This window comes from Drosophila obscura, unplaced genomic scaffold (genome assembly GCF_018151105.1).
Source record: "Drosophila obscura isolate BZ-5 IFL unplaced genomic scaffold, ASM1815110v1 contig_25, whole genome shotgun sequence".
NCBI classification, from domain to species: domain Eukaryota; kingdom Metazoa; phylum Arthropoda; class Insecta; order Diptera; family Drosophilidae; genus Drosophila; species Drosophila obscura.
The window spans coordinates 2,316,387-2,342,793 of record NW_024542812.1 but is presented as its reverse complement, the minus strand read 5'-3'; the positions used below and the strand labels follow the sequence as shown (position 1 = coordinate 2,342,793).

The 26,407-nt window shown below is 46.0% G+C and overlaps 1 protein-coding gene across 1 annotated transcript in view; it reads right to left on the bottom strand.

Annotated features, from left to right (window-relative positions):
- LOC111071342 (pneumococcal serine-rich repeat protein) overlaps nt 1-26,407 on the bottom strand; it is an 81,482-nt gene that overhangs the window by 27,617 nt on the left and 27,458 nt on the right. The window lies entirely within an intron of this gene.

Sequence of the window (26,407 nt, the reverse complement as noted above, 5' to 3'; positions counted from 1 at the left end):
AGGGACGGACAGGACAGTGGTGGTACGCCTGTGGAACGTTCATTTGGATGGTGCCCGTGCCCGTGCCCGAGCCCGAGCCCGTGCCCATGGCAGGCAAGCAGTCAGACAACGTTGTGGGCCCGGCTACTAGGCAGAGGAGTTCTTCCTTCCACCTCCTGCTCCCGCTGCCGCTACTGCTTTGCCTTCCCCCCCGTTGCCCAACCCCTCCTCCCGCTCACAAACAATCAAGATGCTAAAAATGAAAAACTTTTTCTGACGACGCGACGGCACACACGCAAATTTTTCTTAAATTTTCCCTTATTCCTTCCTCTCAGACCCCCTCGAAATATTGTAGTTGATGAATTATGCGACAGCTGCCCAGGAAAACTGTTATTCGGAGCCACGAACCGTAGAGAAAAGTTCAGTTTCAATTTATTTTAATTGCGCCGACAGTTTACGGAAAGGTAAATGCCGCGCCCGGCCCGCGCTTTCTTTGTGCTCTCTGGTGATGGGCGGCCTGCAATCAAGGGAATAAAACGAGTAAGAGAGCCCGAGAGTATGGCCATAATCCGACTGCAACTCTTTTCTTTCACTTTGCACAAACCCAAACCCAAAGTCGACTCTGACTCTGACTGCTGACTCCTGAGTCAATGGCCCTCTGCCTGCCTGCCTGCCAGCATTCAGCTGCCTTTCTCCATTACCCTTTCCACGTCGTGGAATATCCACCGATTGTTTATTCATCTGTGATGCCTTCCCCTCTACGTTGCAAAAAGTTGTTCGATATCGAGATACTCTCTGCAAGGGTATACCAATTGTCGGCGATTTATGAGCGCCTTTTGCGCTTTAAATTGAATTCAATATTTTCCAAGAGCTTCAGGCAAAGCAACAGCAACAACAACAACAGCAAATTGTTAACAACCAACTCTTTTGTTGTGTTTGTTGACAGTTGCACTTTTTTCTGTACGGCCAGGCCATTGCACATTTCATGGCTTTCTTTTTTCGCGCATTTTGTGTGTTTGCCGCTTGCCTGCCTTGCTCCGCTGAGAATTGATTTTTCCTTTCCTCCTTGCTTATTGTGTGAGTGCGGTGTGTGTGTGTGTGTGTGGGCAGAGCGAGGTGTGAAAGGCGTCGAGTGGGAGTGCCTTGAATTGAGCTGTTTTTTGTAATTTCTCCTCCTCCCGACCAGTTACAGTTACAGACCCACGCGACGCGGAAACAAAACAAAGTGTACGGTGAGGTGAGGGAGAGCGGCAAACGCGGAATCGGTGGAAAATTGCCGAGTTTTCGTTTGGTTTAATGATCTTTAACTATTTAAGCCATTTGTGGGTATTTATCGGTGCTCAAAGTGGTTTTACAATAAAACTTTTGTAGTACTGTAAATACCGCTTGAATCGTGAACGCATTCGTGATATTGTAATTTTTATGTATGTAGCTACATTTAACCGATGTCCATACATTGTTTTAATTACTAGTTAAATAAAAATGTTCGTTAGAATATAAATCCTCAACCAACTGAAGAACCAAAAACAAACTTTATCCATGAACATATCTTATTTGTGAAGCATCATCTACTGTTTGTTACGTATAAGCATTGGGGGGTACTAAAATTCACTATGAATATTTCCAACATGAAAATTAAGGCTACATTTTCACTGAACTTTACCCATGGGTAAAGAGCTCTTTCTGCCGTCAAGTATCTGGGTAATTTTCGCCTCACAGCTTTAGTCCATTATTACAGTTTTCGGAGTTCAGCCTAATGACAGGGGGGAGGGGGAGAGGCCACAGGCCCACAAAGGTGCCTGTCAAGATGAATGTGCTCTTTTCTCGATCTTTGTGCCGCTTCCTCAAGCCACAATCTCTCCATCCCACATCCCAGTTCCCCTCACTCAATCCATCCATAAGTACACCCCGGCAAAACAGTCGAGTCTAGTGTAGTAGCAGCAACAACAGTGCAACAGCCCCACAAGATGCCCCCACGCTGAATATTCAAAATGTTTTCGTTTGAGTGAACACAACAGCAACAAAAACAGCAACAACAATGATAGCTGTCGACATGAGGCATCGTTTTAGCTGCTTTTGTCGTTGTTGTTGTTGTTGTTGGCGTTTCGCTGCCAGGGCGCTACATTTTGTATTTTGTTTTTGTTTCGCTTTTTTTTGTATTTTTCTTCACATACAATTTTTTTTTCTCCTCTTCTGCGCCAGTCAATTCAATTTGAAGCCATTTAGCATCAATTTGCAGTAATTTGACGTATAAATTATGTCAAATTGCCGAGCAGCTTGTCATTGGGTGTATTTCGTTGTTGTTGTTGTTGTTGCTGTTCTCACTCCGTCACTCGGTCGGTTGGTCGGTCGGGTCGCTCGTTTCGGTTTCGGTACGACTTTGTGTTGTTGTTGCTGCTTTTGCACCTTTTTTTCTTCGACGATGCTGCTGCTGCTGCTGGTGCTGCTGCTGTTGTGAGAGATTGTGCCCGCCAGGTAGAGGCGAAGCGAACAAGCAGAGCAAGCCGTCCGTCGTCTCCCCCCTACCCACTGCCCAACTCAACACAAAATCCCAGTTCCATTGTTCCCTCTCTTCCTCTCACCCGCTTCTCGCACACACTGAACCATGGGGCACGTTCGGCAGTGTGTGAATTTTATTTTCGCTTCTCGGGGCACAAAAGAATTTCACTTAACACACACACACACACACACACAAAGAGACAAACACACAGACACATGGCAGAACGTTCGGGGTACGTACAAACGAAAAAAGGGTCCAGGTCCAGTCCCCAGCAGTGAGGTTCAACAGTAAAAAGTGCCTCATAAAGCCGATATAGAAACTAATACCGATGGAGGGAGGGGAGCGAATGGAAGAGCAAAGAGCGAAGAGCGCAGAGCGTAGAGGGGAAACAATTTTTACGCTTTTGTGAATGTTAACATTCAAAGATATCATCAAAAAATTCACTGGAAATGCCTTGTACAATAAAAACCAGAAAAAAATAACCAAAGAGAACGAAACGAACGTGAGGAGGGGTGGGGAGGGGCTGCCGCCGACAGGGCAGAAGCAAGATCGCTTCCCTTCTCGTTAGTAAAGGGGGAGGAAATGGGCGATGGGGGGACGGGACTCTTAAATTTTGTCGCCTCTGCTCTGCGGATGAGTTGCTGTTGCCGTTCACGCGTCGTAAACTCGGTAGCAGCAACAAACAGTGGAAACTTGCTCGAGGGACGTCCGTGCAGGAGGAGGAGGATGATCAAGGTATAATAAACAGAAGGTAGGGCAGTCCAAGGGAGCGACTAACCCAGCTTGGCATCCAAACAAGTTCGAAACACAATTCACAATTAAAGTTAAGAGATTAACGGAACTGCTATACCCTCCGTTGAATATGCCTCGTAAGGAAGCCAGAAACGAAATGAACATGGAAAAGGGAAAAGGGAAACCCTGTCATCATCATCAGCAGACATGAAATATGCATGTCGCCCGCTCCGAGTCGCCCCCCTTTACCAATGTCGCCAGCCAACAGCTAGAATCTGAAGTATTTTCCATTTGCATTTTAATTAAGTGAATGGACAAATGGCAAGGGCAGGTGGGGGGGAGGTCAGGCGAGGGTGGCCACTGGCTGGCATCTGGGGTCTTGTCCGGACAGAGGAAAACTTTATTATCTGTACAAGCAATTATGCATATCATAAAACACTTGAAACATTAATGAGGACCGGGAACGGCAACGAGCGCAGACAGTTGACTAAGTGACAGCAGAGGGAAGGGACCGGACCTGGTGCAGTCATCTTTTTGGACTCCGTGGACAGAGTCGCTTATCCACTTTGGTGGCAGGGGAATAGCGCCTCAGACACAGAGGCAGGCATCGTTGGCCATAGTAGTTACATATACATATGTAAATATGTATGTAAATTCATTAGTATTATTTTTCCTGTGATATTATTTTCACTTAATGTTCTTCTGTTGACCACCTAACGGCCAGGCCCGTGTTACAATCTGTTACATATCATACTTACAGTTTCCACAAGAATACATATGTACATACATAAGTAACATAAATATTCAGCGAATATGCTATCACTTTTCTGAATACTCTCTAGGGATTTGTTGTTTTGCTATTCTGCTATTCATGAACGCAAACCAAAATCAAAGCAACGCAAAAACTGTTTCATCAAGACCACTAATGAATATTCATTCGAGGTTCTCCCTCCCCTCATTTATTTGCACATTTCGGTTTGTCCCATAGTTTGGGGGCCGACACGGCCACACACAAATCATAAATCATGGGTCGATTTGCATATCGGCATATCGCCTGCACTTCCATCTCTAAATAGACAGCAACAACAGCAGAAACGCCCGCCCCAAACGGTTTCAGTTTTGTTTATGGCCAAAGTCAGCGTGTTGCCACTTTATTGCCTGCTTTACATTTCTGTTAGTTCAAGTCCGCGCCCCAAGCCACACATCCATGCATATACATACATACACAGTATATGTACAGTGTACACACTAGTGTGGTTACTGCGAGTGTATCTGTCCGTGTGTAAGTCTGTCCGCGATCTGTGTGTGGATGTGGAGCCGCCGCCGTGTTATGCTTTGCGGCCAAATTAAAATTCGACTTAATCGTTTAAACATTTAAAAGGCAAACTAAAAGCCAGCAGGCGTTGCCAACAACCATTCCTCTTGCCTCCTCCACTCCTCCACTGCTCCACTCCACTCCCTCTGCCTTTTGCACTCCGTCTTCCCACTCTTCCAGCAGCAGACTCCTCTGCTCTCTGCTGCTCTTTCCTTTTCTTTCTTTTTGCATGCGCAGCACAACATGCGCCGAAAGTTGTAGCAGCAGCATGCGGCTATCTCGCTCACCCAGCCAGGCTTTAATGAGAGAGCGCCATACAACAAACATGGCTGCCGACGACGGCCCAAGAGCGAGAGAGCTGCAGAGAGCGAGATGGAGATAGAGAGCGATAGCATGCTGAATGGCAAGGAGATTTTTTTGCGGGATGAGTGCCCAAGAGGATTGGAGCAGGAGCAGCTCCGCTTCGTTTGCTTTGTTCGTGTTTCACCGTTGCGTTGCTGCTCTCTTTGCACATTTTGCAGGAGCAGAACAGAGGCTGCCGCCACAGCCACAGCCGCCCCCAGGGCCCATGCAATTCAAATGTTAATTAAAATTTAAATACTTTAACCTTCCAATTGAACTGTCTCTCTTTCTCACTCTCGCTCTCGCTCTCTCTGTGCTTTTGAAAGAGAATTACAATTGGATTATTTCGTCAGCGAGTCGTCCTGTCCACCAACCAGATTCCCCACTTGTCCCAGCTGTCCACTGTTCAATAATTGTTTGCGCATCAACAGGACAACAGAAGGAGGGGGGAGTCATATGCTGTTTGGGAGAGTTTCCCCCTCCCCCCAGACAGCACTGCGGTTTCAATTACCATGGAATAACTGAACTGCCGCCAGGCACTAAACCCAAATGATCCGGAAAATGTATGCCCCCGCCATCGCCTTAATGTGTATATTACGAGTAAAACACAGAACCCATCGACTCGAGCTCGTCGCTGAGCAGTGAGCGGGGAGAAGCGGCACTATGCCAGATAATAAACGGCATTTATGGACCGTAATATTTTCCCCAAAATTATGAAATGAAACGACTTGGGGGGGTGAAACCAAATTAAAATGTTAGCAGTCTGCGTACCAATTTCAGTTTATGGCCGACGACAGACGATATAAAGAGGCGGCCTGCCTCTCTGGCTAAAGGACCTGTGGCCAAACTCCGCTTCGTAGAGCTGCTACAATCTCTCACCTAGGGGTAAGACGCTATAGTTTACACTTGACTTGGAAGGCATTACATATATTCCAAATATCAAAGTCAACTCATTTTTATTTATTACTCTGAATCGTCAACCTTTGCTGGGTTTCCTCGTGAGGATTTTCCCACATGATTTCCCCATGATTTAAATATCGGAGAGTGCGATGGGTGTGTGTGTGTGGGGGGGCCGTTTCGATTTAGTTGCTACTCAAGTACAATTTAGTAATGCTAATTTTTTATTTGGCCAAAATTGCTCTTGATGCGGCTTTGACATGCAATCAAAAGTTTTCGTTTTCTTTCGCTTTTCGAAAGGGGTCACCGCCAACTCCACCCCTCCCCTACCCAACCCGCAAAAGAAGTAGTCAACAGAAGTGGCAGGGGCAGAGGAAGAGGCAGCATGCGAGGTAGCAGCAATGTTGTTGATAGCAATCAACATCAATTAAAGCAGCTGTCTCTCTCTTTGTCTCTCTACCTCTGCCACCACCTATACCTGTCCCACTCTTTCGCTCTCTCTCTCTTTCCCTCTATCTCTCACTGCTTTTGCCGTGTAATTATATTTGTTGTTGCGCCTCTTGCCATCGTCATCGTAATCGTCTTCGCCTTCGTCTTCGCTAGCAAGGCGCATCATGTGCTGTGGCACTGCAATTGCATCTAGCAAAATGTTGCCTCCAAGTGCAGACTGAGTGAAGTGACTGACTGACTGACTGACTGTCCCTGTCCCCTCTCCCTGGTGCCACTAGTACGTGTGTGTCTGCCTGTATGTGTGTGTGGGTCTGTGCCACCGATGGCAACTGTTGATAATTATAATCCGCTTGTGGTTAAAATGGTGTTGCCTACCTTACTGGCGATAAGCGGGCATGAATAATTATGTTGCCGCTGCTGTCGCTGTAGTTGCTGCCACTGCCGCTGCCACTGCCACTGCTGCTTCTGATGCTGCTGCTGCTGCTGTTGTGGTGGCCGCTGTCTGTGTCGCCTGCGTGCCTGCCTCGGCGACAACTCATGAATAATTAATGCACTGCCTGGCCCCAGACTTGCCGCGGATTCATTCGCTTTGCTTTCAGCAAAATGTTGCTCTGCCCCAGCGGAGGCAGCAACTTGTCTTGGCTACTCTTTGCGAATATCTTTTCAATTACTGCAGGAAATCGTGAATTACAGTGGACACTGGAGAGCCGGGAGCCCAGGAGCCCGGCACTGGGTTGGCCATGCACCGGGAGAAAAAACTATGCATATATCTTTGTACTATGATTCATTGGAAGGGGATTTCAGACTGAGCCACCATCTCGAAGTTGAATTAATCCTTGCTTTTCCTTCGAGTGTAGAAGAGCTTGGCTACTAAGCTGCAGCCCTGCTCCGTCGCTCTGCAGTTATTATTTTGATTAAAGCGGACAATTGCTGCTGCCGCAGTGCAAATATTTACGAGTAGGAGACACACGGGACGGACAGGACAGGACAGCCTCTAAGGGTGCCGACAACAATTAACACTTGAACAGCAGTAGCGGCAGCAGCAGAGGCAGCAGCAGCAGCAGCAAGAACCACTATCAAGCAAGTGGCAACCATTATCAACTCAATTTGAATGAAATTTATGCAGTCTCCGCTACCGCTAGCGCTAGCGCTGCCACAGGGGGAAGGCAAACACTGGAATTCCCACCTTAAACTAAATAAGCAATGAGTTTGTCTAGAAAAAGGTTTTGGGGCGGTCGCACAATTGGCACTTGAAAGGCATCAAGATACAATGGCAATAACTGCAGTGGCAGTGGCAGTGGCAGTGTCAGTGGCAGGGGCAGCAGGCAGCAGCAGCAGGAAGCAGGAGGGGAGGAGGCAGCAACAAACAAGCTAAACAAGTATTGCCGCTGAGGCAGATACGAATACGAGTACGAGTACGAGTATAAGGCCGCAGAAGCAGACAAAAGACACGAACGGAAAGACGGAAAGATGGGAAGGGTGGAAAGATGGTAAGGGGGGGGCTGCTGATGCTGCTGCTGCAGCATGGGAATTGAATTCCATTCAAAAGACGGCAGCAGGCTGTTTGTCATACTTGCAACAGCAGCAGCACCACCACCACCACCACCAGCAACAGAAGAAAGGAGAAGACCAAGTGAAATGGCTTACATGCATTTCTCTGCACTGCACTGCTCTGCTCTGCTCTCTCCGTGCCGTGCCGTGCCGTGCCCCCCGGTGGCAGCAGGCGTGTTGAGGTGTGTTGAGATAGCATCTTGCATAAAATTACTGCCAGGAGAAGAAGCTGCCACAGCACAAGCAGCAGCAACAGCAAAAGCAGTAGCAGCAGCAGTCGCAGAAGGAGCAGCAGGAACAGCAGCCACCAGCGACGTGGCTGCCCGATGCTATGCCACTGATAGCCTCGAAATTGTTGGCAGTTGCAATTTGCTGTTTGGAATTTTAAGCGAGCCAACAATGAAGCTCAACCCGAAGCGAACGAAGCAGCAAAAAGAGAGACCCAACGGCACGGGCAACGAGGGTAGGGTGGTGAACGGGGAAGAGACAGACACAGACAGAAGGACAGTGAGACAGACAACAACATCATTCTCATGCTCGTCATCAACAGCAGCAGCAGCAGCAGAAGCAGCAGCATCAACGAGGAGCATCGCATCCAAAGCGCTTAACCCATTCGAGGCATCGATTGAGTTTTGCATCAGTTCCGTTGGGACTCGAGGCTGAAGGGAAGCCAGCCACAAAAGGGTAAGCGCACTCAACACTATCCTCTTCATAACTCTACAGGCAAAGGGGATTTAAACAATCTCAATCAAAATATCAGGAGTGAAGTTCGACAACAGAACAGTCTGAATAGTAAAAGAAATTATGATACCAGAGATCAAAAATCGATCAAGGCATCAACTAAATATTGGAGCTGTCATAGAAAATATCGAAATGTTTCACTATTTTAATTTAATTTTCAACCAAAATTCTTTAAAGTGCAGATTATATAAAATTTGGTGATATTTCATCTATCTATTCTGATTCCAAGTTATTTTTGGGTTTTTCGGTGATTCCATAAAATTTGCCTTTTTTCAGTTTATGTTCAACAGATTTGTGTGCCATAATTCACCCCGTTCGGCACGAAGTGGGTTAAATTTCCCCCCTCCCCCCCCTTTTGGAAGTGGGATCTGAGCGCTCTGCGACTCCAATAAAAGTCTGCAGTCAGGCAGGCACTGATGTGTTTGCAGCTTTCCCCCCGTCATCCCGTCACCCCGTACAGCTCGTGCTCCTGCCAGTACTTCCTCTGTCACCCCTGTTCCTTCTCCATCTCCTTCTGCTCCTCGATATCCTTCTTTTGCTTCTTGCTGAAGTTTTATTTCAGTTTGCCTTTCGTTTTTATTTATTTATTTTTCTTGTTCATTTCCATTCAATTTCTGTTGCCGTTTCTCTGACTCTTGAGTGTATGTATGTATTTATGTACGAATGGGTGTTTGTGTGAGTGTGTAGCTTTTGCATAAGCCGTAGAGTTTATTCGAGTGAAGCGAAACAAAGGCACAAATCGAAATAAGATATAGTCGGCGGGCAGCAGCAGCAGCAGCAGCCAGACACGATTTATGTTAATCAGACAAGAGGGCGGCAGGGCAGGCAGTGAATTGGTTGGACGGTGAGGAGGACGCGGTGGGCTGGATCCAAAGACAGTGCCACAGATCCAACGGCAACGGCAACGGCAGCGCCAGCGCCAAAGCCAAAGCCAGTTGCATTCAATCATCTTTTATCTGGCAGGCATCGACGGAGCTTGCAACGAAGTGGGGCGGGCGGCAACGGAGTTGCACGGCGGTTATTATGTATCGCTTAGTTGCAGCATTTGGCGCACTTTCGGATTTTCCCGTTCCGATTCGTTTGTGAAGCATCGCCAGAGTCAAAGTTTGATTCGTGTTGCAAAGACGTTTTGTTTGGCTCGCTGAGATTTCAATTTGATTCGTTATCGATTTGATTTCAATTTGCCAAATGCCTCGGCCATTTACCCTCTTTTTCGCTCTCTCTTTCTCTCTCCCTCTCTTTCTCTATATATGTACATCTATATATTGGTCTATCTGTCTGCCTCTCTTTCGGTGCATTATTCAGGGTGAAAGTCCAATTTAAATGCCACATTCGGGGAGCAGGGAAATTAAAGAGCCAGAGTCGCCATCGAGCATTGGGAGCAATCCGAACTGTTATTATTTGGCCAAGAGCGGTGGATGGGACTTGCAAATATTTCCTTTTCATCAAGCAACAGCACAACCCTTTTGCTGCTTTCGCTATAATATTCAGGATTATTGCGCATGGGAATGTCCGCCTTTCAGAGATTATCATAGGAATTTAATGAGGTTGAGAAATTAATTTGTATAATTACAACAATATTTGTGCGGCTCATTTCCATGGCAAATGTATTCCACAGGGAGAGGGGGCCAGCCAACGCGGTCAATGGGTGTGGTCGAATACAAACCTGCAATGAAAGAGATGATAATAATAGAAATGGTTAATAAATTTCAATTGGCAGAGGAATTCATTGCAAATACATATGTATGGCAAATATCTGAATATATTTGTGAATAAACGAGAAATAACACTAAAGGTTAGAGCGAAGGACAGACAGAGAAAGATAGATGAAAGCAGATTGCGGCAGGTAGAGTTCTGCTTCAAATTCCTTCGTAGATTGGATTTTAAGGGCCCCTTCCATTCCCTTTCCTAGCGCACGCCTTTCTTTGAATTCACTTCAAATATTTTACAAACATTTTCAGCCAAAACGAGAAAAACTGTAAATTTGAAATTAGGGTGGACTAGAAATTCCCAAAAAAATAACACAGAAAAGAACAGAGCAATGAATGAAAATCCATCCGCATCTGCCTTCTGTAGAAAGCATCCTGCAGAGCAGGATAGGGTATGTTCATCGTATCGTGTCCATAAGTAACGTGGGATGAACGCTGAAACAGGGTCAGTGACTTCCCCTCTGACAGACCTAACTTTGATAATAGCTTTGTGCTAAAGGAATCGACTTATGTACGATCTACGAGCTTTGCTGCTCCCACTATTCCTTTCTCAGCAACAACAATCAATGCGCTGGTGACTCTCTCATCAAGAACGGATCCATCCTCTCTCGCGGGAAGCTGTGCAGTGTCTCCTTATTTCTTAGCCACTACATACACCCTGCATTCTACAAAAGTATCTCTGACAAGTAATGAATGGGGTGCCGTACCAACAAAAAATCACTTTGACTGTTGTCTAGAAATCTGTCGTTGCTTTCTGTATGCATTTATTTCGGAGTGTTTTTTGGATCAGCATAATGAAGTGGATGGGATGCCACGCGAATGACTCGCTGACTGGCTAACTCTCTAACTGACTTTTCTGCTTCTGTCTCTGCCACTGCCAACTGCCACTGGTTCAGCCCCTTCCACTGATTCTCTCTCACTCGTTCTGTGCATTCCCCCAACAGAAGTGGAAGCAAAAAGAAGGAGGAAAAAGATATATATGGACATAGTAGTAGTTGTGCCATTTTTGCGCTTTTTCATGCACTTTTTGCGCCGGATGTGCAGCATGAGGAAAAATAAAATGCAACAGAAAGTTGGGGAAAGGGGAGACGGAGCAACGGCGGGGGCGACTGGACTGCCAAAAAGAGAGCAGAGCGAAAGAAAATTGTAATTTCAACAAAGAAACGAAGAAAATGGCACAAAACCTCACCCACCCCCTCTCCCACACACCCGTTTGCTATTTTTTCTATACATTCATTTTTGTGGAGGCAAACACTTTTTGGGCAGCGCAAGCTGTTGAGATGAGGCAAGGGAGGCCTGGGCGGAAGGGTGGGGGAATAAATGAGTTTTTGATGCTGCTGCTGTTGCTTTGGGCAGCTGTGGGTGGTTCCGGGGCGTGGCATGGCAGGCACGCGGGTGGTTGTGGGTGCATTTCAGATTTGGTTTTAGCCACCGGCACTTGCCAAGTTGCAGCATTAAGCTTACGCCAATTATGCATTGTTGGCCGGGTCTTTCTTTATTCCTCTACTCTAAGTATTTCCCCCTCCCTGCAAAAGTCACACAAGAAAGGTATATTCAATTGCAGGTACGTCTGGCAGTCTGGCAGTCCGGCAGTCTGGGAGTGCGACGAGTGACTGGTTCTTACGTACATGTGTTATGTGGCACCTTCTATTTAATACACCTTGCGCATAAAATACGATTGTTAACCCTCTTCCCTCCACTCCACCCGTGGAGCTGCTGCTGTTGAGCAAAAATTGAAACAACTTTTGCAATTACTTTCCGTAAACAAAACAAATGTGCTCCAGTCACGCAATCCCTACCTCTCTCTCTCTCTTTCGGTCTGTCCCCAAAACAATAATTACCCATGCATTGTTCAGGCACATATACATACATACATACATACATACATACATACATATATATGTACATGTGTGCGTATGTATCCAAACAATATACGAGTATAATGGTAATGGGCAAGGGTAATGACAATAACGAGGTGGAGCGAACCCAAAGGGATGGGGCGGGCGCTCGGGCGCACGCAGGCCGGTAAGGTTCTACCGTCTTGAAACAAGTTGTTAAATTGTTATTTTAGCGCTTCGTTTTCCCCCTCTTTCCACCACTAGCCGAGAGAGATTGAGAGTGGAGAGTGAAGAGTGAATAACGAGTCGTCCCAGGTACGGTGAACGCCCACAAATAAGGAGCCCTAATTGAAGTGATGCCCATGCCCCTTCAATCACACTGAAGTGAGCAGAGCAGAGCAGAGAGGAGCAGAGAGGGCAAACAATGCACACAGCAAATAACACACATTGGCCCTTTAATATGTACGTGTATATCCCATACATACCCGTACATATGTAAATAAATACCTACTCTACTCCACTCATGCTCATACATACTCGTACTCCAGCACTCCAGCACTATGTGTCTGAACCGAGTACGAATGAGCCCATAGTAGCACACACTGAGGACAGCTGGGCACACCAAACGACACATAAAACCATCCTAAACATTGTAGGATGTTTATAGGATCTCTTCTCATAATACTTATTTTCCTACTGCAAAATGGAACTCGTCTTCGATCACACTCTAAATGGTGTTTGCTCTCGATTCGAGGTCATACACTTGCCCGTTTTTTTTTTCCAGTGTATGACATCCCTCTCCCTTGCTGCTTTTATGCGTTGTGGTGTATAACGGGAGACCCTTGTGGCATGCAACAATTTTATTATTACGTTTATTTGACTTGCATATGTGCATACGTAAGCAGTTTGCCAGGATTGAGTGGGGACTGCTGCGACTGCCAGAGCACTTCCAGGACAATGCAATTTCCATTGTCGGTGGCTGCTGCTGCTGCTCTGAATGGCTCGTAAATCCTCCCATCCCACCCCACCCTACCCACACACACATTGCACACATTGTCGTGTGTCGTGTGTCTGGCATTCTATTACATTTCCAACCGCCCTCTCCCTCCCACCCTAATGGCTCTTCCCCTATTAAATTATCCAATGAAATCGACATGCTGTCCACAAGAGAGGAAGATACGAGAGAGTGGCAGGCAAAGAGAGACATTTACCGTTTGCAAACACCTTCCATTCCGATCATTGTTATCTCTGTCTCCCAATGCGGTCGCTCTCGCTGTCGCTGTCCCTTTCACCCACTCAATAATTCAATTATGCATTCCATTTAATGTGTCACATTGGCCTCGCATCTGTGCATCTGCGTTTGTGTGGGTGTGGCCACTGTAAACTAATTTCAATATTCCATAAACCGAGTGCATTGTCCACCGAAAGCAAACCAAGCCAAAACCCCAATCCAATCTAATCAATTTTGCATATACTGCACAAATTATATGTACAAGCAAACACACTCGTGGTTGTGTGTGTGTGTGTGTGTGTGTCTGACTGTCTGTCTACTCCATTTTGCAATTCAAATTTCATGTGTGTGAGTGTGTGTGTGTGTGTGTTCTCCCCTCCTCCTCCTGCCACTGCTCCAGGACAAACCCCAGTCACGTACCCAAGTGGGGAATGTCTTTTTATGGAGAATTCCTCGCGATTCTTTTCGCCTTCCAGAGGAGTCGGGGAGGGGATTCTTCTGTGATTTGTTTTGATTTGATTCGAGATCATTTGTATGTAATCCGACTGGCAGGTGAAGGGGAAGCTTCTCCGATTACCATTGTTCACAGGTTGAAAAAAAAAAAGACCCCCTACGTACATATATGTAGGCCCACACCCACACCGTACCGTATCCGTACATCAACAGAAATTCGTAAATAAATAAATGCCTGCCTCGCACTCTTTCGAGTTCAATGTCTTCTGCCGGAGATAAAAACAAATAAATATAAAAGCAGAGTCAGCCGGGCCACCACCGAAAATAACATTCTGTGGATTGTGTCAACTTTTGAATGAACTCCAAAATTAATTAAATGCAAATTCCCACAATTTAAATTTTGCGCATGCAATGCAGTTTTCTGTTTTCATTCATCCAATTAGTTTCCCCCCCGAGAATTGAACCGATTCGCAACTACTTACTTAATACCTACGGCAATATGTACATATGTATATTCCTACCTACAAATTTAAAACATAACTTTATTCCAGTGTGAATCGCGTGGCGGCGGGTAGTGGTTGGTTGGTGGGTGGCTGCATTTCCAAACCAATAAATAATGCAAATTAATTAGCGGACTTTCATTTCGCTCTCACGGCGCACACACTCATAGATAGGCTTTCGGTTAGGCGGCCCCCGTGGAGAGCTACAGGAGGAGGGTGGAGGGAGAAGGGACCCAAAATTTCCGCCAAATGCCAATGCCTGGCAATTTAATTGAAAATGGCAGCTCCGGGGGCAGCCCAGACAAAGGCCCCGCCGATACTGTACGAGTATCTGAATCCGGCAGGCGGATCAAGTTTCTGTCCGTCGTCCCCAGTACGGCACTTGGCACGTTCCGTGCCAGCGAAAAAATTCTCATAATAATTAAACGAAAAACGCGTTGATTGCATGCAATTTGCATTTTACGACTGGCGACGACGTGGGCAAACATGGCAATGACTGGGCAGCCGCCACACGGACGGACGGACACATGGGCAGGCAGAGGCAGAGGCAGGTGGCTGTTGCTATTGCTGCTGCTGTGCATCCAACACAGACATCAGATATGCAATGAGAATTTATACTACCTGTGCTGGGTGCTGGGGATGGGTGCGTGACTGCGACCCACACGTGGGGCGGACCGGGGGATCGATTGGCAGGGATGCCGCTTTGGGGGTGGAACATCGACAAATTAATTAAAATTGTGGGAGTCAAAGGATCAAATGAATGATTAATTTGATGGGGAGTGACGGGATTTGTTACATTCGACAGGGAAAAACACTCATTGGCCGTGAGTCACGCGACCATCGCCAGGGGCTGCTCTACATGAGCGTGTGGCCAGGGAGGGGGAGGGGCTGCAATTGTTAGGGCAGGTCTGAGTCGACCGGGAAGCCGCGGCTGTAATTGAAACTCAATAAGCCAGAGCTATTATTATCGACTTGGAGACTCCACACCTCCGTAGGGGGAAGCTCCCCGCCAGACATGCCCCACCAGAAGCAGCAGCAGCTGATGATTGACAAACGATTCTGACCGATTAGGTCGATTAGGCTAATGGGCAAATGGGAAATACCGTGAATGCAGAGAATGTCGAGAATGTCGAGAATGCTGAGAATGAGGGGAGTGCGTGGGTGGGTGTAGACAATGTCCCACAATTCATTCTGAATATGAAATAATACTTTCGATATTTTATTTAGAGGAGGGGACTAGATTGAATGCTTCCGTTTCTGATTTGAAATACTCGTAAATAACTCGCGTGGTCTCGTGAATCAAATAATTTTCACTTGCTTTTTTCTATGCCTCTAGATCACAGCCAATGGCAACATGATTTTCCATTTTTGTTGGGGAGAAAACGATCGCAGAGAAGATCAAACGCATTTCACAGTCCGAATTTTATAGGAGGGAATTCCATCACGCAAGTAGTCCAGTCCCCAGTCACAGCCAAGAAACAAAATTCAAAATTTAGAGATTTTGAGATCATCAAAATCAGATATCAGAATCAGATCTCAATCAAATTGTATATAGAACCCGAACAATAGAGGAGGAGTAAATGTTTAAAATGAATAATTTATTTAATGCAATTTCCGCAACATAATCTTGATCTCTTCGATTCAAAGGAAATGGGCACAGCAAATGTTGGCTTTATCCGAACACACTACCCACAAGGGGTATCCGCTGTTCCTATATGAACCACTTGGAACGTTGCCAATTTCCCACCGAACACAAAAAATGTATAGCCAAAAGAGGAATCGGGGACCTGTAGCAGGGAAAGAGGTAAGGGGGGAGGCAGTGCTGATGGCCAAAATGCATATTATACATATGTATGTGTATATATTTTTTTGGCAAAGCAGATCGCTATGAGGATGAATGATAAATGATTATCATCTGGATGATGCCTGCCTGATGGAGTGCACATCATTTGCATGGTGAATTCTGGGCGTGGCTCTTTATTTATTTGCTGTTAATTAATGTCGAGCATTTCAATGAACAATCCACAAAGGAAAAGCGGCACAATTGAAATTCATGAATGCCTCTGGGGCGCCTTTTCTCTCCCTCTAATCCCTCTCTCTCTCTCTCTGTGCCTCACTGTCTCACTCGCTCTGCTACTACCGTTGTTGGCGGGCAGTTTTATGCTTCATGGTGCATGAAATGCAACAACAGAAACAGTCTGAATAAATTTGTTAAATGAATTTTCCCGTTTCTGTAAATCATCAATGCAAATGTCGCCCCTACCAACTATGGCGCCAATGCGGGAGATTTTCAGTTTCAGATTTTCCATTTTCCATTTTCATTTTATTTATTTCATTTTGTTCGCTTTAATGAATGTTTGTATGGAGGCTGTAGCTGTGGCTGGTAGGTGGTGGCTGTGGCTGTGGCTCCTTCTCACCTCAATTTGTGGGCACCACACAGTGCCAAGCCACGCCACGCCACGCCCTGTCCTATTCTGTCCTGGCCATCTCCTGTGGCCGGGACATTGCGTGCCAGAATTGGTGGCCCCATGCGTTGCAACCCTGTGCAGAAAGACATAGAGAGAGGGAAGGGGGGGAAAAAACTTTCCCATTAAAGTTTGCTTTTTGTGCAATTGTCGAGGGCAGCAGAAGCGGGGGGCGGGGTGAAAACAACAAATGAAATATGCACGAAAACAATAATCAATGCAAATGCCTGATGGGCAGAATGGGGGAATGGGGCTGACCATATCAGTACATTTGTGCACACATATGAATATAATATACATACACACTCGATACTCGATACTTGAACATTCGGGCACTCGAATGTATGGCCGGGCAGTGCCGGTACCGGTGCCGGTTGCTCGATTAAATTTTAAGTGCCGTGTCATTAAAATCGCGTGCGAGGTCCACGCTCACGCTGCTCACTTATGAGGGGGGAGGGGACAGTGGGGAGGCGTGTTCGGCAGGCGATTTGCGAAAAGCGATTGCGGAAAGCAGACAACCAAAAAGGCAGCGACAGCAAGCCGCCAATTGGCAAGGGAGGCCAAAAGAGAAACCAAGGAAATGTACAAAATATTCACACCGTTTATGCGGCACCAATTGCCCCGATTGCGATCAGAGCACCCAAATATCGGTACTTTGGTCATTCAGGTTTGGAAGTACTACGTAATCTTATCTTGGCATGGACTCGTCTTCCTTCATTTGGATGGGTAATCGGTAGTCGAGTTGTGTGTCGTTTCACAATTGGTTTTACCTAGTGTTATGTTACTCGGAAATGTGTCCAAAGTGCCTTGCTTCCCCTTCGGCAAAATAATTTAATTTAACCCTTAAACGAGGTTTTAGTTACGCAGTTCAAGTTCAAGTCAATTTGATGTACATATGTATGTACAAGGCAGCGGAGGGAGTTCCGTCGGACGGTTCGGGTCTGTAATTAGCGGGTAAACACAGGTTGCAACAGCAACCGACACAGCCACAGCCACACCCACAAGCCTCGTCACTGCGACGATGGCCATATCATCATTATGGTCAATGACATTATACACAACATCATTATTATCATTATCATTATCCTTATTATCATTATCGCGCATATGTCAATTAGCAGAGGGCAGTGTGGAAATGGAAAGAAAATCCAAAGAAATTATTTCGGTTCTTCCATTAGGAAAACGAGAGGGGGAGGATACAAAGAGAGAGGGAAAACGAAATGAGCAAAACGGAGCACTAATTAAAAAAGCAGCAACAAGAGGGAAAGAGAGAGAAAGGAGAGGAGAGAGAGAGTGCGAGAAAGTGGATAAGTAATAAAAGCAAAAGCGACAGCAACAACGAAATTAATTGAGTTGGAAAACAAGAGCAGAAAGGGAATCCCCCATCCCAGACAACATCCCCAATTTACGCTGACACCATCCACCACCCCCCACCATCGAACGGCGAACTAGGACCAAGGGAGCAACAGTGAGGGGCCGAACTGGACAGGATAGGACAGGACAGGACAGAACAGGTCAGGGCGTGGCCGTGGGGAGGCGTTTTCAATTAATGAAGAGTTTCCCCTTTGAACCGCGCCCGTGGCGTGGGAGAATTGAAATTAAAAAAAAAAATGTTTATTGTTAATTTGCAATATGCACATGATTAAAGCCAGGCCCAAAGCAGCGTCCCATTAAAGCTGATTTGCCACTTGGCTGGGCACACACATCCATACAAAACAGACACACACACACACACACATACACATGCACAAACAGGACTTTTATTCGCGCATTTCGCATTTTATCAGGCATTACGTATACGCTCCCTGCACGCGACAGGGAGGGAAACAGAGAAAGAGAGCGAGATGGAGAACGGCAAACCACAGCCGGGGCATATCCTGTGTGCATAGCCCTGCCCTGCCCACACCACCACGCTCCATATCCTGCCACTGCTCCGGGTCATACATACATACATATGTACATTACGGTGTGTGTGTGTGTGTACATATACCACTTTTTTTTCCCCCTACTGCTACTGCTGCTGGTCCGTGCATGGCACATCCGTTTGGCAAGTCCGGGGCGGAGAAGAACAGGGGTCGAAACGTGCAACGAACAACGAACGGCAGCTGGAATTTACAATGGCTGTGCCCTGCCTACACACACACACACACCACACCGCACAAATATAAAATATCCTGCCAGCTTGTGTGACGCTTCCTGTATGGCGGGGGAGGACGAGGGACCCACCAAATCCAAAGACCAAAACCAAACCCACAGCCCTAACTGAAACCACACCGAGCGCCAGGGTACATTAAAGAGAAGGTACGGCATGTGCACATATGCATATACATATATATGGGTTTCGGAAAAGTCTCCACCCTCCATTTAATATACCTTGCACCCACACATAACCAAACCCCCCACCGACCGTTTATTTTGTCGCAGTGACAACAACAATTCCTCGTCCTCCTCTTTCTCGTTCCCGTTCCCGTTACTCCTTTGCCCGTTCCCGTTATCGTAGTTGTCGCTTTTTGCTTTGTTGCTGCTTTTTGTTGCCGTTGTTTTGTCCACAGGCAGGAGCAGCAGGAGCCGCAGGAGCCACAGGGCGTGGAGTGGCAAAGACCAGAAGCTTTTGTTTAGGTGGCGGGTGGGGGGGCGTGTGCGCTTATTCGTCGTTTCATTACATTCCGTGCTCCACTCCACCCCCTCTTCCTGCGCTGTGCTGTGCCGTGCCGTGCTATTCATTCTCTTTCTCTCTCTCTCTCTCTTTCGATTTGTGGACCAATGTCCCACGCCCTGTGACATGTGACAAATTTTTTGTTTGGCTTTCGCGGGGGGAAACACCCCCGCTACAGGACAAAGACAAAGCTAACTTTAAATTTCAACTGCCAACTTTTAGAGGGAAAAGCAGTTACATTCCTGGCCAGATATTTCACTGTGGAAATTCCATTATCCATCCCCCACCCACCCTGCCACCACCACGCACGCGGCAACGCACTGAATGAAACGTGACGAGTGCCGACAATTGCTATTCCCCTTAACCTTCCCCTTCCCCTTCCCAGGACGAGTGCAGGGCAAACCGTAGCACGTAGCACGTGCCTGGCTTCCGCCTCCAGTTCAGTTTGATCCCGAAACAAATGTTATTTTTATTGTTATTTGCAGTTATAACTTACTTCCATTCCTCTGGCTACCAACACCCCTTAATTTAACCCTTTCCTGTGGCTTCCATAACTCGGCTTCCATGCAGATGCGAGCGAGTGCCAAACAACCCTCTGGAGCAGATGGAACCCAAATGGATTGGATCGCATGCTCAACTCAAATTAGCTGAAAATAAACTCAAGGGGGGCAGTAAACAGTGAAGAGAGCGGTCGGAAAGGAATGGATTCGGAATAGAAACGTAGGCATACGGAAGCAGAATAATACACAGAACGAGAACAGGCGATAGAATGAAGGAGAGGAAATGAGATGAGATGCGGAGGCAGAGGCAGAGGCAGAGGAGAGACTTCGTAGATAAGGATTGCTCTTTTCGCACTCGTTTCACCATCTCAGAGCCTCTATCTGAAAAGTTTCGTCTTACTTCAGGTCTCCCGGCTATGTGGAATTAGCATTTTGTTAATTAAAATCAAACGGAACAAAGCGGAATAATTCCAACAGGGACAGAAAACACACACACACACAAGCACAGAGTCAGCGAAGAGAAACGTAGAAGCAAATACATATGTATGTATGTACATACATACGTATGTACAGTACGAGTAAATGTAAGATTACCAGACACGAGACGACACTTGAGGGGCGTGGGGGTCTCTTCCCCAAAAGTCCTATGGATAATGCGTGAAAATCTTTCCTCTTTGTGTGGGTTATTTATGGGGCGTGTGTCGTGTTCTTTTCATGGGATTGCAATGCCATAAAAGTAGATTTTGAATACACTTTCTGCAGCTTCTGCTCGTGTGGCATGCACAGCCAAGCAGCAACAGACACCAAGCTGGAAACTCTTCTCCTAAAACCCTTCCGTCTACGATTTGGGAATCTTTTCCCTCTGTCAAAAAGTGGCACGAAAAAATATTCCCAAAGTGAGTTCCGCAAGTGCTTGCAACAAAACTATTTTACAGATACATAAATTTCCCTGCATTCCTCCACTTCTGTCTGCCCCAAGACGTTGCCAGAGAGAGAGAGAGAAGAAGAAGGAGAGGCAGGGCGGATGCTAGTCAAAGTTTTACGAGCATTCTCCTCCGTCCCCCCTGTAAGGAAGGGCCTCATCAGCAGCAGCAGCAACAGCAGCAGCAGCAGCAGCAGTGGCAGTGGCATTTGCCTCTTACTTTTGCCACTGCCACTTTCAAATCAGTTGACGCCCACAAGCGACGAGACGACTCCTTTTGCTGCAGCACATTTCAGCCACGATTAAATATATGTAAATCAAGCAGCAGTGTGGCAGCAACAACAATTGTCGTTGGCAACTTGTGAAAATCAAATTAAGAAGCGCGGGGGCACGGGGAGCAGCACCAAGGAAAGAGGGAGCAAGACGAGAAGAAGAACTGAGTTGAGTTGAGACTTTGTAGTCGGCTGCACGTTGTTGGCTTGGGGCGCGTGGGCGTTGCATGAAAGTGTTGCATGTTGCAGTCCCTGTCGCTGATGCTGATGTCGCTTCTGCTGCTGCTGCGGCTGCTACACTGCGACAAATGCAACGACAGAGTCAACAATGTCATCCTGTGTTGGGCTCTGTGCCAACGTTTGGATAACTTGGCCGAAACGGGCTCCGAAAAGGGAAGCGCCGCCAAGTGAAGGAATTGCTGGTTGCACCATCACCCCCGCCCCACACACCCACCACCCCACACAAAAAGGGCAACTGTAAAACACAAGAGAGAAGAAAACTGAAAATTTTCCAGCACCGTCGCCCACTCCACTCCATTCCACTCCACTCCACTCTTTCGGGTAGTTTTGCACTGATTTAACTCGAGAAAGCTGAAGAAAAGGGTACATCAGAGGAGTGTTGTGGGGGGTGGCAGGGGCTGAGGCTGAGGTTGTGGCTGGGGCTGGGGCAGAAGCATCATCCAGTCCAAGTTGGCATACGAAATTGAATTGAAGTGAGCTTCAGTTTGTGTTGCCAGGCAGAAGGAAGTAGTTAAGTGTACTCAAGGGAAAAGTTTTTCCTTCGCACGAGAAAACGAGGAAAATAAAAACGAAAACAAGGAAGCTAAAGGCAAGGAAAATACGAAGAGAAAGGGGATGGGAGACGGAATCAACGCAGAAAGAACGAGTGAGTCTAGGACAGCAGGCGTAAGCTTTCAAAAAAAAATGTTCAGATATAGCCAGAATGGGCCAACACTGCTCCCCAAGCCAGGGGCGGTACTCCCTCCCACATTCCCACATGCACAGTTGAAAATTTACCGAGGTCATACGGCTGCAGGGTGCAGCCCTGTCACACCATAAAAGTATTCTACAGCTGCACATTTTCCTCCTGATCAGACACGTCTGTTCCGAAAGCATTCCTCTGATTAGCAATCCCTGTGTTCCGTGCTGGTGACTGTTCAAATATCAATGATAGTCCTTTACGAGGTTGCCAGCATTCCTCTGCTGAAGCAGCAGAGAGAGAGAGATGCCATCGGCACCGGGAAAGTGCAAAAGTTAAGTGAGACTCTGATGGAAAGCAAATGGATGGGAAATATCACACGAATTGGGAAGCTTATCATTTGCTACTGTTGCGTAAGGGGACATCACGGGCAGGATAGAAGGATTCCCTTCGTTAAGGACCAGCACTCCCTTGAGAATGTCAACCGAAGGTCAGTTCTGGGTTTCCTGCCACCAAAATCAAAATCAAATTCAAGCAAATTTTGTTTGGCATTGATAAATGCTGGGCCTGTCAAAGTTTGTCCGGAGAAACTTTTTCTCCATTTTCATTGCACTATGAACTGCGGGTGCGCCACGGCCGCCACGGCCATGGAAGTGGAAGTGAACAGCAGTTGCGGCTGTCAAGTGTGGTATGCAAAAGTGGCACTGTCCAAAAAATACTCGAAATTTGGTTCAAGGAAAGGGGAAGGGAAGGAGAACGAGACAGAGCACAGTTTCTGTGATTTTAATTTATTGTTCGACTTTGTTTCTCACTTTTTTGGCATCTTCCTCTGACCGAGCGAGAAATAAATAAAACATAAACCAAAGAACAACAATATAAATAAATAAAAATATAAACGCTTTTTTTATAGCAACCGGCAGAGGTGGAGACAGTCCCGAAATAGGTTTTAATTTAAATAAATTGAAAGGCCAACAAACAGCAGACAGGTGTGGGGAGGGAGGCCTCGGGGCAATTTGTAGCAAACCACAAAAATTTCTCGCCGCATTTTATAGTAATAAAAATTATATTTTAATTTGCAAATATTTTTCCTTCTTTCGTTCGTGTTTCGTGTGCCCCTACTCTTCAAAATAGATGTACAAATTAACACGTATGGAAATATGTACATATGTAGTGCTATCTACATACATACATATGTACATACATATACTCGTACGTACACACACAATAGATCTTCCTTTGTTTAATATACTCGTATGTATATTTGCCTATGATAAATTCAACAAAACAGAAAACATTTATTGCCCCGAAGCGCCTTCGGTGTATTTTTATTCTTTATTTGCCACACAACGAAATATTGCGCATACGCCGCACTGAACATGTCAGCGGATAAAGATTACCCAGTGCCAAAACACGCAGAACGATGCCTGGCCAGCTCTGGTGAATAATTGAGAATAAATTTATTGTTGCGCAACGTAAAGAGGTCTCACGGCAGCTTTCTTTCAATAATTTCTCATCCAATTTGCGATTCACGCGGCATCACAAATATCTTTAATAAGATAAATCTGTACAGATTTTCTAGTTGCACTGTACCGGCCCTCAGTGTACAAGTTTGCCATAAGCGAGCGGCCACATTCGATGGGAGTGGGGGAATGGAAAATTGCTTTGCAGGGTAGCCCCGCTGTTCAGACTATTCCATGTGCCATAAGGAGCTTCTGCTAGGAAAGTATTTAAAACCTATTTCTATAAGTATATCTGCTATTTATAGAAATTGTTCATGTGGCCGCTGTCGACGCATGTAGTTGGGTTTTGGGGGCCATTAATTATATATGCGGCAGATGGAGCGGGGGACGGGACGGGACGGTGCACAGGCAGGATGGGGTCTCCCTCATTCGAAGCCCAAGAGCTAAATCGATTTTCAAGTGCTCGAGAATCTCTTGAGGCACTCTCGCTCTCGTGCCTTTCCATTCGAAGTAATAAAACAAATTAACTTGTTTGTTTATTAATTAAAAGTGTGTGTTCTCATTCAGTGTGTATTCAGAGGCCAAGCATGCGGGGTGGGGCGCTGTTTGGCATTGACTTGCCCCACCCACACACACACACACACACACACACGCAAAGAGATACATACATGTTTCCATTGAAATTACGCGCTGCCTGATTTTTTACGATTTTTATTTTGACTTTGTTTTTATATTTTGTTGTTGTTTTTGTTTCTTTTGTGTGTTTTTGGACACATTTCTCACACGTAACTCTGACAGCTGTGTGCCGCTCTGTGCGTGCGGAGTCGTGTCGCTCTTTTCGGAGTGTATTTCATTTTCGTATGCCAAATGTGCGAACTGTCATAAATTTTTATGGCCCAAGAAAAAAGAAAGCAACAAATGCCGCAGGCGGAGAGTGCAGAGTGGAGGGCGCATAGCGGGTGGAAGTGTTGGTGATGTGAAACTGCCCCCCAAATTTCGTATTCAGTTTATTTTCCTTTTATTCGGGTTTTTATTACTTCTGCTTTCAGAGCTCCACGCAAGAGATATACATATTATATATATATACATATATGTATACATATGTATGTATGTATGCTAATGCCCCATCCAGAACTGTACGGGTGAGGCCTTGCCCATTTTGTGCTACCATTGGAGTCCCATCCCCCGCCCGTTCACATGGTACACCAGCTAGAAAGTCCCAATAATAAATTAGTCTGGGCCAAGAAATGATGGAGAACGTATGGAAACAGCATCAGGCGAACCGAATACAGTCCTAAAGATAATTCTATATTTCGCAGGAGACTTTCAGAGACTCTGCTTGGACTCCCGCCCATTAGTCGAACGGGGAAAGCGGAAAGCCGGAAACTGTTTCCATCAGTTGCCTTCTTCATTTGTTACAATTTGTTGTTGTTAGAAAGAAAGCGTCACTATCTTTTGAAATTCTACTCAGGGGACTCAGACCCGGGCTATATTTATAGCCCACGAGTCTTCAAAATATTGTTGACAAACCGAACAATGATTTGGCATAAAATACAACAATTTGTTTGCAGAACCAAAGCAACTAACAAAAAGAAAACACTATCTCAATTTGTACGCTGACGTTTGCTATCCACAATATTTGTTGGTGAAAATAAGCAAACAAACACCAACCAACGAACAGTTCTTTGGAAAAGGAAAATGGAAAATGGCCAAATGAAATGCAAAAATGCTATTACAAATTCTCTGGAATGGAAATGACCGCAAATTCCAGCAGAAGCAATATTTTCAGTTTATTTTATTTTTATGTTCGTTTTGGTTTCGGTTTCGGCAGAGTTCTGCGGTCCTGAGGATGTGTGTGTGTCTCTGTGTCTGTGTGTATCCATCCATCCATCCACCGTTGGAGCCATGTGGCAGCCCAAGCGTCGTGCGGGGGTGTCTTTGGGTTTTGGGTTTGTGTTTTGTGGTTTTGAAAGTTTTATGTTTTGACGGATGGTGGGGGAGACGACCCACCGAGTGGTGGCCATAGGTTGGTTTGCCTTCGTTAATGCCAAACATAAACCCAAAACCGTGTGGCAACACGCTCATGCGACAGCTAGATACTCTCCCCCACTTGTACTCGGACAGGTTGAAGGAACATAAGTACATGGATATGAATGTATACGATGGAGACTCCTCAGGAATGAATGCGTAAATGAACTAATTTTATGCCAAGTGCCTAAACAGTAAAACTCAGCAATTGCAAGGCTGTTTTCACTGTTTTCCCAACTTTTGTGGATATGTATCACCATGGATATGGATCCACAACACTCTACAATATCAACTATACACACACACAAATCCCCATATCCCCCATAGAAATGTTTCCACACGATAATTGTGCATATAAGTTGTTGTAAAATTTAAAAATTGTAATTCCTTCTCTCCTCATCGCTTTGCTTCGCTCTGCTCGGGTCGGGTCGGGTAGGGTCTCGTTGTCTCCCTCTAAACTCCTCGAGCAAAGTTTTACGAGCGAAAATCATTTTAATTGCAAAAGTTTTTTAATTAAAAATTTTCCTTACTCCAGCAACTCCAACAACAACGAGAATGACAGACTGCACTACTGGGCACTGCGGCAGCATCTAGCATCTAGTGCGTAAGAGAGGGACGAGGGACTCTCCGCGCGACTTTTACATCTTAACTTTGATCTGGCAACGCTTTTCGGACTAATTGGCTCACTCACCTGCAAGAGAAAGAGAGAAAAGAGTATTAGAGTAAGATCCAAATATGAATAGATGTTCGGGTCTTGTAAATGCGCAATTTAAAACAATAAAATTCAATTTAAATGCTACAAAATATTCACAGAGAAAAATGGGAAGAGAGATACACACACACACACACACACCACTACCACTACCACTGAGGCAATTAATGTGACGCATAAATAATTTATTGACATTCGCAATGACAATTGAATGGGGTGGAGTGTCCGTCCGTCC